Source organism: Mirounga leonina, unplaced genomic scaffold (assembly GCF_011800145.1).
Source record: "Mirounga leonina isolate KUSES-001 unplaced genomic scaffold, KU_Mleo_1.0 Mir_175, whole genome shotgun sequence".
NCBI classification, from domain to species: domain Eukaryota; kingdom Metazoa; phylum Chordata; class Mammalia; order Carnivora; family Phocidae; genus Mirounga; species Mirounga leonina.
The window spans coordinates 23,686,016-23,701,807 of NW_023270453.1; the positions used below are offsets into that span (position 1 = coordinate 23,686,016).

At 51.8% G+C, this 15,792-nt stretch overlaps 6 non-coding genes across 6 annotated transcripts; 3 read left to right on the forward strand and 3 right to left on the reverse strand.

Moving 5' to 3' along the window:
- Nucleotides 1-169: 169 nt before the first annotated feature.
- On the forward strand, nucleotides 170-242 carry TRNAR-CCU. Its single transcript has one exon. It is a non-coding gene; the product is annotated as a tRNA-Arg (tRNA).
- Nucleotides 243-7,370: 7,128 nt separating this feature from the next.
- On the reverse strand, nucleotides 7,371-7,443 carry TRNAK-CUU. Its single transcript has one exon. It is a non-coding gene; the product is annotated as a tRNA-Lys (tRNA).
- Nucleotides 7,444-8,544: 1,101 nt separating this feature from the next.
- Nucleotides 8,545-8,616, forward strand: TRNAP-UGG. The gene has a single exon. It is a non-coding gene; the product is annotated as a tRNA-Pro (tRNA).
- Nucleotides 8,617-11,992: 3,376 nt separating this feature from the next.
- Nucleotides 11,993-12,065, reverse strand: TRNAK-CUU. The gene has a single exon. It is a non-coding gene; the product is annotated as a tRNA-Lys (tRNA).
- A 3,372-nt stretch (nucleotides 12,066-15,437) lies between these two features.
- TRNAP-AGG lies at nucleotides 15,438-15,509 on the reverse strand. The gene has a single exon. It is a non-coding gene; the product is annotated as a tRNA-Pro (tRNA).
- A 210-nt stretch (nucleotides 15,510-15,719) lies between these two features.
- Nucleotides 15,720-15,792, forward strand: TRNAK-CUU. The gene has a single exon. It is a non-coding gene; the product is annotated as a tRNA-Lys (tRNA).

Below are 15,792 nucleotides of genomic sequence, written 5' to 3' on the forward strand. Positions count from 1 at the left end.
CGTGCGCTCTCTCTCCGGGGTCGGAGGATGCTCCAGCCGCCGGCCAGGTCGGGTGTTGACAGGCCGGGGGGAGGCCGGGATGGAGCGGGGAATCCGTGTGTAACCGGCAGGAACCACGGGGAGGTGATGGAGAGACTGGTCTAGGACCATTGCAAAACATCCATTGTCGGCCCCGGTGGCCTAATGGATAAGGCATTGGCCTCCTAAGCCAGGGATTGTGGGTTCGAGTCCCACCCGGGGTACACAGGGTTAAGTTTTAGACCTCTTCCAAGGAAAAAATAAAATGCTTCCCCAGGGGAGGAAGCCAAGTTAAGGGTTCCTGGAGGTTATCCAGACGAAGTCCTAAGCTAGCTAGTAAATTGGTTGCGACTGTATTTTCTAATAAGGGGTGCACGTTTCCAGGTTTCAGAAAGGAATACTGGCATTATTCACTTTAAAAAAATAACCATCCATTCTACTTGATGATATAAAGGAATAATTGATCATTTTTCCAGGTGTATTAATTTTATTGTGGTTCTATATATTTTTTTTATAAACAGACCCAAGGCAATTATTTAGAGATTAAATTATATGACAACTGTTTTGCTTTAAAACAATGGGCTGAGTGCTGACAATGGTTATTAATGCAGTATTGTATACTTGCAAATTGCTTTGAGAGGAGCTCGGAAATGTTCTCACCACACACACAGAAAAGGTAACTATGCGAAGGGATGGATGTGTTAACTTGACGGTAGTAAATATTTCACAAATGTATATGTGTATCAAATCATCACATTGTGCACCTTCAATATATACCATTTTTATTTGTCAATTATCTCTCAATAAAGCTAGGGAAAACATAATGGGTTGATTGGAGGTATAGACAAAACAAGGTTATCGGTCAGTTGGCTTAAGCTGGGGGACATGAGGATACATTATACTATTTCTCTGCTTTAGTGCGTGTTTGAAGTAGTCCATAATAAAGTTTTCTCTTTTGTTAATCCATGCAATCCCTGTCTTCATCCTGGAGGTAAAAATCTCCCAAACTGCAGGACATGGTGTAGAGTAAAATCAGAAACCTTCTATGCCACATGTCCGTAGAAGGGAAGACCACTGGAGCTTTGTCATATACACATATAAAAATATAGTTCTCTTTTGCCTTTAAAAACCATGAATGAGACTCTTCTGTTCCTCTGGCTCTGGTCTTACTTCTCCCACTTTCCCAAATATCTGGGACTCCATTATTCCCCCTGGAATGAACAATGTCATCTCAGTGCACTGTCTCCCACCATCGTGGAAGGAGACTGGGGGACCACAGAGCTATCCGAGGATGCTGGTGCTTCCCTCGCCAATGTTTCTCAATGCCTTATTGAAAGGAACGTCCTCTGGGTGCTGTCAGTGCGTGGTGGGTGTCTACAGCCCCATCTCACTAAGTCTTTGGCTTCCTTTTTCTACTTGATGCCAGGGACAGTCTCACATCTCAGTCTCATTAAACATAGGCTACCACTGAGTTCAATGCTTAGCCAACCAACCAAGAAACCTGGCAGAACCACATTCAGCGGCACAAAATAACATGTTAAGTACAGGCTTTCTGGGAAGTGCTCCCAGGTCAATAAATTCACCAGATGCACAATCATATCTCATCCTCCTTACTCCAGCACCCTTAGGTTCATTCCCACATGTATCTCCTCGGTCTCTACTGGCATAAATGAGCACCCCCTGCAATAAGCTATTTCTGCTGCGTCAGCCTTTGTACTCACTGCCCACAGCATGCTGATCTGGCTGAAGTCATGGGGCCAGTACTAACAAGGGTGATGATGTGGGCTTTGTTGAGCACTTGCATCTCCTTGGAAGACAAGTGCTCCAGGTGAGATTATTATAGGACATTCAAACACGGAAGGCTCCTTTCCACAGATTCCAGACTGATTCTACTGGCAAGGAAGCTCAGGAATTCGGGATTCTCAACTTTGTCTGAGCCCACCCAGAGGGCTCCCTGTCTTTGACCCCACTCCTTCATAATCATTGCCATTTCTTTCACATGAAAGATCCCCCGAGGCTGTGAACTCAACTTCCAATGTCATTCCATGACAGGTGTAATTCAGGGATGGGTTTGATCTTTAGCAATATCAGCCCTGCAGCTATAAGATTATTTTATGGCAGCCATGAAATATCCCTGGGCTTCTTTTTTTTTTTTAATTTAATTTTATTATGTTATGTTAGTCACCATACAGTACATCATTAGTTTTTGATGTAGTGTTCCATGATTCATTGTTTGTGTATAACACCCAGTGCTCCATGCAATACGTGCCCTCCTTAATACCCACCACTGGGCTCACCCATCCCCTCACCCCTGTCCCTGAGCTTCTGAACAAGACTTGGGCTGAAAGTTTAAAGACCTGGTCTTGTCATTTCCTTTCGGTGAGCAAACCAGTGCCCCCAGAAGAATCCCTTCCAGGCCACAGTCCTCATAATCACCTTTCCTGCCACAACAGTCAAGGACCATAGCCACGTGGTCCTCCTGGGTACTGCTTCATCATAATCAACCAGGCGATACGTGGCTTGATCATGATGCCACCGTGTGCCATCAATGACCCACGTCCTGTTTCCCATTGGCAAGGAGCTCAGCTGCATCCAAGCCCAAACTCATTACCAAATCAAGGTCCAGGCAGCAGTCAGAAAACCCACCCGTGGGTATTGGGGGAAACAGGGAAGGTTGGTCAAAGGGTACAATGAATGAGTTGCGGGGACCTAATCTACAGCATGGTGATGATAGTGAATAACATTGTATCGTGTGCTTGAAATTTGCTAAGGGAGTAGATCTTAAGTAATCACATGAGGTGACGGACATGTTAATTAGCTTGATTGTGGGAATCAGTTCACAATGTATACGGATATCAAACCATCCCATTGAACATCCTCAATATGTATGGTTTTTATTTGTCAATGATATCTCAGTAAACCTGGGGGAGAAAAGAAAAGCCATCCCTGATGTTAACAGACTACTGAAAGAACAATGATTAACTAGGTATAAAGAGTGGCTAATGAGGTGGAGGAGGCAGGAAGGTAACAACGAAAGCAGCTACCACCCGCAGGGCTGCAGGACCAAGGGGAGAGGCTGCGGTTATTAAAAGTCAGAAGCGTGCAGAGAGCGCCAAGGAGCTTGAGAGCAGATCTCAGAGAAAGAGTGCCGCTCAGCTAGCTTGGGTGTCTCTGAGTTCCGAAGAGGGTCCCACGGACAGCAGGCAGCTTGCGCCGGGGTCTCTCATGAGCCACGATGAGACGGATTCTGTGAGTGTTAGGAAATTTCTAACTGGATTCAGTTGCTATTCCTGGAGTGAACGGTTGCTGCATGGATGGGGGGTGGGGGGAAGGCGTGGCGGGAACAGAAAACAGGAAGCAGTGAGTCCTTCCTTCAGCCGCTCAGTCTCTGCCTCCGGTCAGCAAAACCTAAGGCGGATCAGCTGACAAAGCAGAGTACCACCCCCCGCCCCAGCCCAGTAGGGTCTAGAAGGGTGAGCTGGAAGCCGGGAGATGAGTGTAATAACGGGTACACCTGCCTGTCCCCCCACCCCACCCCCTACCTTACAGGTGCCTCCTGAGCGTGTTCCCTTCATGCGTGGATGATACAGAAATCCCTGCCTCAGGCTTGCTCCTGGGAAGGTTGTCCTTCCACAGCTGGAACCAGACTCTCAGAAGGAGATTCTAAAGTTGAATCAGCTGCCGGCCGCCTGGCACAGAGGACCACACCAGCCATGGCGGGGAGGTTTTTGAGAAACATTCGAGTGCCTGAGTGGTACGATTATTCAGACCTGGGATAGACCCGAGGGGTTAGGAAATGAGCTGCACCTGTCCCGTGGCTCTGGGCACCTCAGGGACACAGTGGGAAAGGTCTGGTAGGGACTGTGGGATGATGTGGCTCCTGTCGAGTATCTTTGTTTTTTAAGTTTTTATTTTAATTCCACTTAGTGAACAGTGTTGTATTAGTTTCAGGTGTACAATATAGTGACTCAACACTTCCATTTATCACCTGGTGCTCATCACAAGTGCAGTCCTTCATTCCCATCACCTATTCACCCCCCGCCCCCACCTCTCCAGTAACCATCAGTTTGTTCTCTATGGTTAAGAGTCAGCTTCTTGATTTGTCTCTCTCCTATCCTTTCCCTTTATTTGTTTTGTTTCTTAAATTCCACATTTGAGTGAACTCATGTGGTATTTGTCTTTCTCTGACTGACTTATCTTGCTTAGCATTATACTCTCTAGCTCCATCTGTATTTTTGCAAATGGCACGATTTCATTCGTTTTCATGGCTGAGTAAATACTAGTGAGTGAGTATTTTTTCACTAGTTTTGTGAAAAATGCTGTTGGTATTTTGATAGGGGTTGCATTAAATGTGTAGATTGCTTTGGGCAGTATAGACATTTTAACAATATTCATTCTTCTAATCCATGAGCATGGGATGTCTTTCCATTTCTTTGCATCGTCTTCAGTTTCTTCCATCAGTGTTTCACAGTTTGCCGGGCACAGGTCTTTCACCTCCTTGGTTAGGCTGTTGCTGAGCATCTTTAATGCTCTAAGACAAAAGAATGACATGCTTGTGTCGACTAATAACCAATTCAAAGCACAATGGCAGCCCCGAAAGCAGCCCACATGTCCTTCAGCTGAAGGGCTAATGAAGCTGAAGGCCAGGCTTGGGGCCTCCATGTCAAAGTAGCAGATGCTGAGAAAAAGTAGAATTCTCACCCTGGGCAAATCTCTTAAGCCAAAGTCAGGGTGCTGAGAGGGAAGAAGTGGGACCCAGAAACTTGGAATGGGGCTAGCTGGGGCAATGTATGGAGACTCAAACTCTCTGAGCCTGCAGATGTGGCCCAGGCCTCCACCCCTCTTGCCTGAAGGCTGGGAAGAAACTCAGATGAGGCAGATACTTAGGAGGTAATGTTTCATTTCTTCAGGATTCTACTCCTCCTCCAGGCCACCAGGCCGAATACTGGGGTTCCATCTCAACTGAGAAATTACTGGCACTGCTCAGGAGGAGGGGACCTCTAAACCGAGCGCGTAGCACCTGGGTAACATGTCAGCAGTAATGCGTCCTGGATCAGGGTGGGGAGAATAAAAAGCTGGAAAAGGGAAAAGATGATCTGTATGGGACTCTTCCTTGACACAAGCCTTAACACCCTGGCAAGGGTCCCTCCGCCTGGTTATAATACTCAGCTGGCACGGCTTCCTGAAATGAAGTAGAGTTTCAAGAAATGTCACGGCAAACTTTGAAGAAAGGAATCAGAAGGGACAGAGACACAGGCACGCTAGAGTGGTCCTACATCATCAGGGCAAAAACCCGCTGCAGACTTCGAATCTTGGCAGTGCCTGGAGGAAATGCCATTTACCAAGGAAATAACACATGCGCAGTGGAGGGGAGGAACCAGCATCTTTGAGAAGTTTGGGAGTGACTGTTGTCTGGTCTGGCAGGTACTGCGATATACCCGGAGAAGAAGGTAAGCTGGTGTAGCTTGCATCCCCTATTATTAAGAAAGAAGCCTAGCACTTGGTAAGACCCCATGATGGTTAATATATATCAACTTGGCCAGGCTCTGGTGCCCAAATGTTTGGTAAAACACGAGTCTAAATGTTGCTGTATTTTTTTAAATGCAATTAGCATTTATTTATTTTTTTTTAAACAATTTTTTTTTTTTAAGATTTTATTTATTTATTTGACAGAGAGAGGCACAGCGAGAGACGGAACACAAGCAGGGGGAGTGGGAGAGGGAGAAGCAGGCTCCCCGCAGTGCAGGGAGCCCGATACGGGACTTGATCCCAGGACCCGATCCCAGGACCCGATCCCAGGACCCGATCCCAGGACCCGATCCCAGGACCCGATCCGAAGGCAGACGCTTAACGACTGAGCCACCCAGGTGCCCCTGCAATTAGCATTTAAATCAGTAGACTTGAGTGAAGCAGATTACCTTCCACAATGTGGGTGTGCCTCATCCAGTCAGTTGAAGGTCTCAGGAGCAAAGACGCTCCCCAGGAGGAAGGAAGGCTACCTCTGAGGCCTTCTGACTCAAGACTGCAGTATCTACTTTTGCTGGAATTTCCAGCGGCCATCGTGTGAGCCAATTCTTTAAAATCAATCCAAACATCTCTCTGTCTCTTCTATCTTTTCTATGTTCTGTTTCCCCAGAGAACTCTTATAACTATGGTCTCTCTCTCTTTTAAAGATTTATCTATTTATTTGAGAGAGAGAGAAAGCACAATCGAGAGTGAGCAGTAGGGAGCGGCAGAGGGAGAGAGAGTCCCAAGCAGATTCCACGCTCAGCACAGAGCCCAAGGAGGGGCTTCCATCTCAAAACCCTGAGATCATGACCTGAGCTGAAACCAGGAGTCAGTCGCTTAACTGAGTGAGCCACCCAGGGCCCCCAATACAGTCTTTTTTGGATGGGTGGGTGCCCTGGCCCAGCCACCAAGAGGTACCGGCAGGTGCCTCCTCACTCCCTAGCCCCGCACCCCCGTGGAAGCGTGGGTTTTCTGACATGGAGCTAGGACCTATAGAGGCTGCCTGCTAGAGCAGCAGAGGTACCGGGAGGAATGGACCCCTGGAAACCCAGATTACCCAGACGCCCTGACATCCTGACTCACAGATGCCAAGCCTCAGGATCCGGGTCGCTAACCCTCTGGGCTCTCTTACCCTTCCACAGAAAGGAACCCAGAGTTCCCTCTCTGCTTACTTCTCAACGAGTGGACACACTAACTTGTACTCAGAGTATCCCACGATTTCTAATTTTCTTTCTACTTTAGAAAGGGGAGAGGAGCTGGGACAAGGCTGGACTGCCACTTCTCTGCGCACCAGGGAGGGAAGCTTGGGTGGGGGCACAGTATTGGAGAAGGTGAGGGTGTGGGAGGGGGAGCACCCCTTGATACAGATGGGGCCCCATGTAGGTCCCCAATCAGGGCCAGAGTTGATGAGGTTCCACCTTTAGCTGAAAATCCACTCCAAGTCGTCTGTTGTAGCTCTCCTTCAGCCTGTAGAGTTGAGACTTAACAGCATAAGTTAGTGAGTTTGAGTCCTATGTTGGGTGATATTCTTGGATTGGCCTGGTTAGCCCCTGCCCAAATCTTGCCAACTTTAAGGAAGTTCCTAGAAGGGGAACTCCTCAGAGAGGCTTCTGATCACTGTGTGTATTGTACCTGGAACTTTTGCATAAATTTCAAATTTTAAAAATTACAAAATACATATAATGGAACATAAACAATGGAAGCAAGTTGCCTTGGTGAGATTTGAGGTTGGCTCTCAGCGTCCTGGCCTCCCTGGACTAGGGACAGATTCCCCTTTGTAAGAGTTCTAAGTTTATACAGACCCAGTCACCTGTTTAGTTGTAGGATCATCTGGACAAAAGCCACGCCCAACGTGGGGCTCGAACCCACGACCCTGAGATTAAGAGTCTCATGCTCTACCGACTGAGCTAGCCGGGCAGCCGTGGGGCGCTGCCGCTGCGCAGGCGGACTGGGTTACTCCGGCACTTTGCTGTCCTGAAACCGGTAAGGACAGGTCCTGGATCCTGGGCGCGCTGCCTCCCCGGCACTGCAACGCTGAATCCGCGGTCCTTTCTGCAAGGAGCGAGGGGGCCGCCAGGCCACTGTCTGCTGTCCTGTCCTGTCCGCGAGTCTGTGTGGCCCAGCGGCGCAGGGGAGCCGGAAAGTCTGGGACGAGGGCATGGGGCTGAGTGTCACTGGAGCTGGCCCGTAAGGAACGCGGTGTGATCCTCGATCAGGATGTGAGAGGTGCTAGCTTCCAACCACGGAGGATCCCTCACTTTCAAGCTGTCCCCCCTTTTTAGTGGACAGCAAGAAGCGAATCAGTAAGACTCCAGGGCCTGGCCCCGGGGACAAGCCGGGAAAACCCTCCTCTCCAGGTGGGTGCTGGACCCCTTGTGAGCGCAAGAGGAAAGAGAAGTTGAGAGCGTAAAAGTTTGGAGCGTTCGTGCAGCTGCCCGTTTGGGAGGAAGTGAGCCCCGACCCCAGTTCGGACCCCTGCATCGGCGTTCCACGGTTTCGAGGGGCTTCTGGGGCGGAGCCCAGGTCAAGGGGGGCTCGACTGAGGACAGGAGCCCCGGGGTCCTTCCCTGAGATGGAGGCTCGGCCGAGCTGGCCGGTTGGGAGGCAGCAGAGTCTCATTCTCAGGGTCCTGGACTTGTGTCCCACGTTGGGGAAATTTTGGGGCTGGGATCCACCATGAGAGACCTCCCTGTTCACCCGGGCCACACAGACTCCCTCCGCAGTGTCACCTGCCGCCTCCTCTGGTTGCTCGGGTGGCCCTAGGCAGGGGCGGGGCCATCGTGCTCTTGGGGGCGGGGGGCCGGGGGCCTGAGGGTCTGGGCCCGAGCGGGCCGGCGCTCTTCCCCCCACCCCCACAGGTCCTGGCTGCACTGCATCCCCGTCCCTTCTGGAATTGAAACCGAAACCTCCCTCCGTGCACCTTCCCCAGGGATCAGGAAGCCAGGACTCATGGGACGGGAGTGCCGAGCCCAGGGCACAGGCCTCCAAGGACAAGCCTTAGCAAGACAGCCTCAGGGTGGCTCGTTGGTCTAGGGGTATGATTCTCGCTTTGGGTGCGAGAGGTCCCGGGTTCAAATCCCGGACGAGCCCTCCTTTTGGACCGGTGCGTGAAAGCGCGGGACGTCCTGGGCCAAAGGAAGCTTGGGTCCCCCACGGGCCAGTCTGCCTCTTCGAGAGCAGGAGACCTGGTCTGTGTGCCTGTGTGCGAGCCTCAGGTAGTCCCAGCCTGAGGGGTGACCACCCAACTTCCTCTGGACACTTTTTTTTTTTGCTTTGGGGTATAAAAGGTCGTTTGCAAACGTCTTTTTCCTTGAGGGGCTACCAGAAGGACCTTCCACAGATGAAGGAAGTAAACCAGAGTGGAAATTGGGCATGGGGAAGGACTTGGCCTTAGTGTTGGGGCCAAGAAGGGCACGGGGCCCCCCAAGGTGCCCCAGCCCCACTGGAAGAACAGCAGTGTTTCCAGAGGTTTTATTACTACTGAGGTATGGTGAGCCCAGCAGATGCAGCCATTGAAAAAATGGCTTGTGACTCAAAGCTCCCAAGCAGAGGGGCACGCCTGGCCCGGGTTGGGGGGTGGTGTGGATGGCACAGGAGAGGCTCCTGGTAGTCCCGAAGCAGAGAAAGTTCGAGAAAATGCGGTCCAGAGCCTTTCTTGTAGTTTCAGGAAGGTGAGACAGGTGAGGCAGAGTGAACAGGTTTAGACCTGCTAGTCTGCACTAACTTCAGCTGCTTCTGGAACATAGATAGCTCTGTCCCTAGTTGTCTGTTTCCTGGCCTTGGGGTGATCCTGGCAGGTGGATAGTAACCCCCAGTGTGAAAGCCTGCTAGAAGAGGTGATTGGGGGCTGTGGACTCTGGAATGGTTGGTTTGCATTTGAAATGCCCTGTTGAGGAGGATTTGCTATCTCCAGGAATTGGCCAACCCTGGGAAGGAAAATCTCTCCAGGGTCAGCGAGGCTCTGATGTCAAGGTATCAGAGTATAGAAAATAAAAGACGTGGTTAATATGGGAAGGGCCGGAGGCCTTGGTGGAAATTTCAGGGGCCCCCAGTCTGGGAAGAGCTTCCTGATCTCAAGCCCAGAGTCAAATCTGGCCTGGGGATCATGGCACAGAGCCCTCACCAGGCAGCCGCAGTACAAGCAGAGTTCCCTGCGTGTGCAGACCGGGGGGGCCTCCTTTCTGACCCTGGTTTCTTCACTTAAGCCCAGGGTGGCACCCCTTTTATGCCTCCTGATTCTGGAGTCCCTGAGGGGAGCAGGTCTGCACAGACCCTGGGGCCCAGTGGGACGCCAGGGGAGGCCTCTCCAGACCTGAGGCCTGGTGGAGGTCAACCGGGGTAATCAAGCTCCTTGGCCAGCACTTTCTTCTCCTGTGGCCAGAACGCTTTAAGACTCCCATCCCTTAAGGGGAAACCACTACCCCCTCACCAGCAGGATGGTTCCTCTCCAAAATCCTCTTCTGAATCAGCAGCATCCCTTCCTCGGGGTCTGCTCCCCATCTTTACGCCCAGCCCTGGATTTAGCCTTTTTTTTTTTTTTTTTTAAAGATTTTATTCATTTACTTGAGAGAGAATGAGCTAGAGAGAGCATGAGAGGGGAGAGGGTCAGAGGGAGAAGCAGACTCCCAGCTGAGCAGGGAGCCCGATGCGGGACTCGATCCTGGGACTCCAGGATCATGACCTGAGCCGAAGGCAGTCGCTTAACCAACTGAGCCACCCAGGCACCCCTAGCCTTTTTTTTTTTTTTCTTTAAGATTTTATTTATTTATTTTAGAGAGAGAGAGCACGGGGAGGAGCAGAAGGAGAGAGAGACAAGGAGACTGGCTTCCCCCTGAGCGCAGAGCCTGATGCAAAGGCTTGGTTCCAAGACTCCGAGATCATTACCCGAGCGGAAACCAAGAGTTGCATGCTCAACTGACTGAGCCACCCAGGCACCCCTTTCCCTGGATTTAGCTTTAGCTGGGGTTCAGCAGAGGAAGGTGTCTGTGGAGGAGAGCACATTCTCCCTTCTGCTTCAAATCCCCAAGGAGCCCACAGTTGGCTTTTTCCAGTCGTTTCAAGGCATGAATGGTGTCCCCAACAGAGCTGAAGTGGGGTCTGGACCTGTGTGGATGGACCAGAGACAGGCCCAGTGTGCAGCAGACCCAGATCCAAGCTGGACCCGAGTGGCTGGATCAGGTCTGGACCCCAAGGCCAGGTGTCCAGGTGTGCTCAGTGGACAAAGAGGCATCTTGACCCCAGTTATGGGCAGTGGCAAGACAGGGCATCTCCCCTGAGGGCTACCAAAATTTCTTAATGTCCTACCTCATCCTTTCTTTACATTTGAACACCCACCATCCCTTAAGGTCCCTTCTGACTATGCCCGTGCTAGGATGCGCATCTTGGAGTCCAGGAGGCAGATCCCTGGGCGGACGTGGGGGTGACGCTCAGGTCAGAGCGGTGGGTCCCTCCAGTGTGTGGCTTGGGAGGGGTGGGGTCCTATGGGAGAAGGTATGGTCTTGCCCTGGGCAGTGTTGGGGTGGGGGGGAGGGTGTCCAAACCCTGCTCTCAGCTTCATTCCAGAGCCCAGCCCTTAGCCTGGTGACAGAAGGAGGACCTGGGGGAGCTTTCCCAAGCATTGGGCTGTTTTCCACCAGAGGGGAGGAAGAGCAACGGAGCAGTCACCCCCAAAACTTGGACTGGGGATTTGCTGACTTGGAGTCTTAGTGTGGCAGTGCTGACCACCCCCACCCCCCATTCTCCTCTTGTCCATGGAGACCTGAATCAAATCCTTCCCAACATCCACAGGAAAGAGGGACAGTCCCTAACCAGCAAGGCCAGAGCCGGAAGGGGTGGCTCGTTGGTCTAGGGGTATGATTCTCAGGTTACAAGAGGTCTCAGGCTCAAATCCTAGACGAGCCCTACTTTTGAGAGTGTTTGGCAATTGTGGTGTTGCATTCACCAGGACATGTGGTCATTCCCACCCAGGTTGTCACCCTCACCTACTCATAGGTCTGGTGCCTCCTGTCCTGGGGGGCGTCCCCACATTGATGATGTGCCCTGGAATCCCAGGTACACCCTGACCCCCAAAGGGACAACTTAGTAAAAGTTCAGCTCTTCAGGACTGTGCACGTGGCATCCGGCCGTGGTGTCCTTTAGCTGCACCCGTAATACCACTGGCTCCTTCCCTTGACTGAACCCAAGAGGAAACTGGGATGGGTGGCTTTTCTCTCATAGAGAGGTCTCAATCTCCAACAGACCCCTTTCTAAGGTTACTTTCCTCAAAGAGGAAGTTGAGGAATAAAGCAGCTGGAGAACCCAGTGTAAGGGGGGTACGTCGTTCATCACCTCTGATGGTTTCCCCAAGGTGACAGTTTGCCCCTCCCCAGCCACACTGTTGGTGCGTTTAAGAGGTTGTACCTAAACCAAACATGCCAGGACTGCGCAGAGGTCCCAGAGGTTTGTGCAAAGTCTCGGTTCAAAAGGACGCCCAACGTGGGGCTCGAACCCACGACCCTGAGATTAAGAGTCTCATGCTCTACCGACTGAGCTAGCCGGGCGGATGTCACGAATCTGCAGAGGTTGAGTTTTAGAATGTGATCCGCTGCGCACGGTACAAAATGGCCGGATGGAGCCAGTCCTGGGGACGACGGGGACGTGGCCACCTCTGGAGTCCCCTTCCGGGCACCCTGCGTGTGGGAATTGCTCAGAATCGGCGGCGGCCCGGCCCGGCCGGGGAGCAGGCCCGAGCGGGTGGAGACTGAGGGGCGACCCTGACCCACAGACAGGTGGGCTCCGCGGCCGCCGGGGGGCGCTGCAGCGCGGACGGGACTCAGAGCCCACTGGCGCCCGCTGACCCCCCTACCCAGGGACGTGCGGCATGGAGTTGGAGAAATGCGACGGGACCATCCTCCCTTATGTAATCGAGCAAACCTGTGTACTTAAAATGATTGTGAGACCCACCAGATTCCACTTGTTCGCATGAAAACTCCCACTCCCTTTGAATGATCTAAAAATCAATGTGGTTTTTTTTTTTAAAGATTTTATTTATTTATTTGAGAGAGAGAGAGCACATGAGAGGGGGGAGGGTCAGAGGGAGAAGCAGACTCCCCGCCGAGCAGGGAGCCCGACGCGGGACTCGATCCAGGGACTCCAGGATCACGACCCGAGCCGAAGGCAGTAGCTTAACTAACTGAGCCACCCAGGCGCCCCCAAATCAATGTATTTTTATTTAAAATTCTAAAAATATATATTTCGCCCCACGCCTTCTTGGTCTGCCCTCGGGCGATGCTGAGCTACTGGAACCTGCCACCTGGCAGTGGATGGAGGAAGGCTCTGGAGACCCCGGGGTGCCTGCCGTGACACCTGCCTCCTTCTCTCTGCCTCCGGATCCAGTCTCCCGGGATTTGGGGGCGAGAGCGAAGGCGTCCCTGGAGGGAGAGGGTCGGTCCTTGTGGGTCTGCAGGCCTGAGCCCCAGGTGGGGTTTGGGTGGGGGCAGCCCCCACTGCGCCCCCGTCCTGGCCTGGCTCTCCAGAGCAAGGAGGAACTTCAGATAAACGGGCTGGGAGTGGGACCTCGCAGTTCTCTGCTCCTCCCCTTCCCCAAGCTCTGGAGCTGGTGTGCCTCAGGGAATCTACTGAGGATCTCCTGAGATTTCAGACTCCACTCACTGCCGTGCGGGCGCCTGCCTGCATTCCGAATGCAGCCAACCAAGTGCAGAGAGGAGAAAGGAGGCAGCAGGGAACCTGCGCACAGACCAGGGAAGAGAGAATATAGAAGGTATCATCCTTAATGGTGTTGGCTGTGTGCAGGGCACTAAGGGTGCTTTAAAACAAAAGGACTTTATTTGTAGAGATATTTGCCGCCCCCCCCCCCGGCAAAAGTGAAAAGCATTTATGGGTGAAGCAATAATATATGTGCTTTAAAATAAAAAAGTGGAGGAAGGTGGGTTGTGCATGCTCAGGGGCAGAGAGTTTGTGAGAACTCTGTATTTCTGCTCGGTTTTGCTGTGAACCTAAAATTGTTCTAAAAAACAAAGTCTGTTTTTATTTTATTTTATTATTATTATTTTAAGATTTTATTTATTTGACAGAGAGACACAGCAAGAGAGGGAACACAAGCAGGGGGAGTGGGAGAGGGAGAAGCAGGCTTCCCGCCAAGCAGGGAGCCCGATGTGGGACTCGATCCCAGGACCCCAGGATCATGACCTGGGCCGAAGGCAGATGCTTAACGACTGAGCCACCCAGGCACCCCCAAAGTCTGTTTTTAAAAAGTGCACAGACAGGGGCAGCTGGCTGGCTCAGTTGGTAGAGCACGTGGCTTCTGATCTCAGGATTGTAAGTTTAAGCCCTGTGTTGGGCATGGAGCCTATTTAAAGATAATTATAAGAAATACACAGATAAAGTCCCACTACTATTTCTTCCAATACATTTAGCCCTGTCTTGCTTCTCTTTTTGGGTCTCCAGCTACTCCAACATAAGATACTTTGTTAAAGTTCCACAAATCCTTGAGGCTCTGTCCTTCTTTCCTTCCTTTCCTCCTTCCTTCCTCTTTCTCTTCCTTCCTTTCCTCCGAAGTCTATTTTCCGTGTTCTTTAGATTGGGTTGTTTCTGTCGTTCTATCTTCATATTCACTGGTTCTTTCTTCCGTGTTGTCCATGCGTTTGCCATTAGGCTTTTCATTTCATTTGCTGCATTCTTCAGCTCTAAGTTTTCCATGTGGTTTTTCTTTATATTTTCTGTTTCTTTGACACTTTCAACTTTTAAATTTGTTTCAAGCAGGTTCTTTAAAGCTTCTTCAAACATTTTTAGGATGGCTTCTTTCCCACCTCTCCCCTCCTTTTCAGACAGTTCCAAAATCTGTGTCCGTGTCTTTCAATCACCTTTTCTCCTTCAAGTTGAGATTTTCCTGGTTCTTAGTATGACCTGTGATTTTCAGTTGCATCTTGGACATTTTCCTTATTATGCTTTGAAACTCTAGATCTTATTTACGTCTTCTACAATTCTACAATGGGCCCCTGTGGTGGGAGAAGAGGACTCCACCTTTTTGTGTGTGGGGGGCAGTTCACACAAGGTGGGGCCTCCTGATTGCCAGGCAGGAATGAGAGTTCAGGCTCCCCACGAGGCTTCTGCTGTCACCCCCTGGCTGGGGGGAGGTGGGGCAGCCCACCAGACAAAGAGAACTTTGGGGCAACATTAGAGACTGCAGTGAAGCCCAGCATCCGAGGCTGCTGCTGGGCACTGGGCCGCAGGCCGAAGTGGTCCTGCAGTTTTTGTTCAGGTCCCAGGAAGGGAAAGGGGAGGTGAGAAGAACCTGGGGCTGAAGTCAAAGTGTCCATTTCGTGAGCTGCATGGTCAGGGCAGGCTCTACCCGGTCGCCTTATTCTCCCCTCTTGCAGTGGGACCGCGGGGAAGGGTGTGTGTGTGGCGGAGGGGGGGGGTTCCGGGAGGCTCTCTGAACCCGCACTGGTCATTAACACAAGGGGCAATGCGGGCGTCAGCCAGAGTCTGGCTCACCCGGAACATAGTTGGGGGGCTTCCCGGCCTTGTCTGGGTCCTTCTGCCCCTCGGGCGGGAGAAGGTCTCGGCTTCCCAGCCCAGCCGTTCTGGCTCAGCGCTCCCCCTGGTGGCCAGGCAGGGAAAACCACCTGGGAGTTCAGTCGCTGCAGGGGGGTGCGAGAAGGGCGAGGGAGTCCGGGGCTGAAGCTGAGGCGCCCTACGTGCGTGTGGTCCGGCTGCTCCTGGCTATCACTCTCTGCAGGCCTCAGCTCCTTAAACTCAATGTGGAGCTCAAGTTCAGGCCTCAGAGATTAAGGAACTCTGGCCTTTCCAATCAGGGTAGCGCGCTGAGTGGTTGGTGGTACATTGGCCGATTTTGTTCCTGCAGGTGGCCCTGGGAGGCTCCGGGAGCGTTTGTGGGAAGAAAAAGGTTAGGGCTCGTCCGGGATTTGAACCCGGGACCTCTCGCACCCTAAGCGAGAATCATACCCCTAGACCAACGAGCCACCCCTGGTTATTGTCTATTTCTACTTATATTCACACCCTAGTTAACCGCCTCCCATTCCCACGCAGTGGTTAAGTGGTTAAGTGACTCCCGCTCCCCGGCCCGCGCGCCCATACCACCTCCCTGGAGGCAGGATGCACCTTGGCCTCTTTTTGCAGTACTTGCCTTTGGTACTTAGAGTAGCAGGGAGGTAGAGACAGCTTGTGTCTTCGCCTGGCTAGCTCAGTCGGTAGAGCATGAGACTCTTAATCTCAGGGTCGTGGGTTCGAGCCCCACGTCGGGCG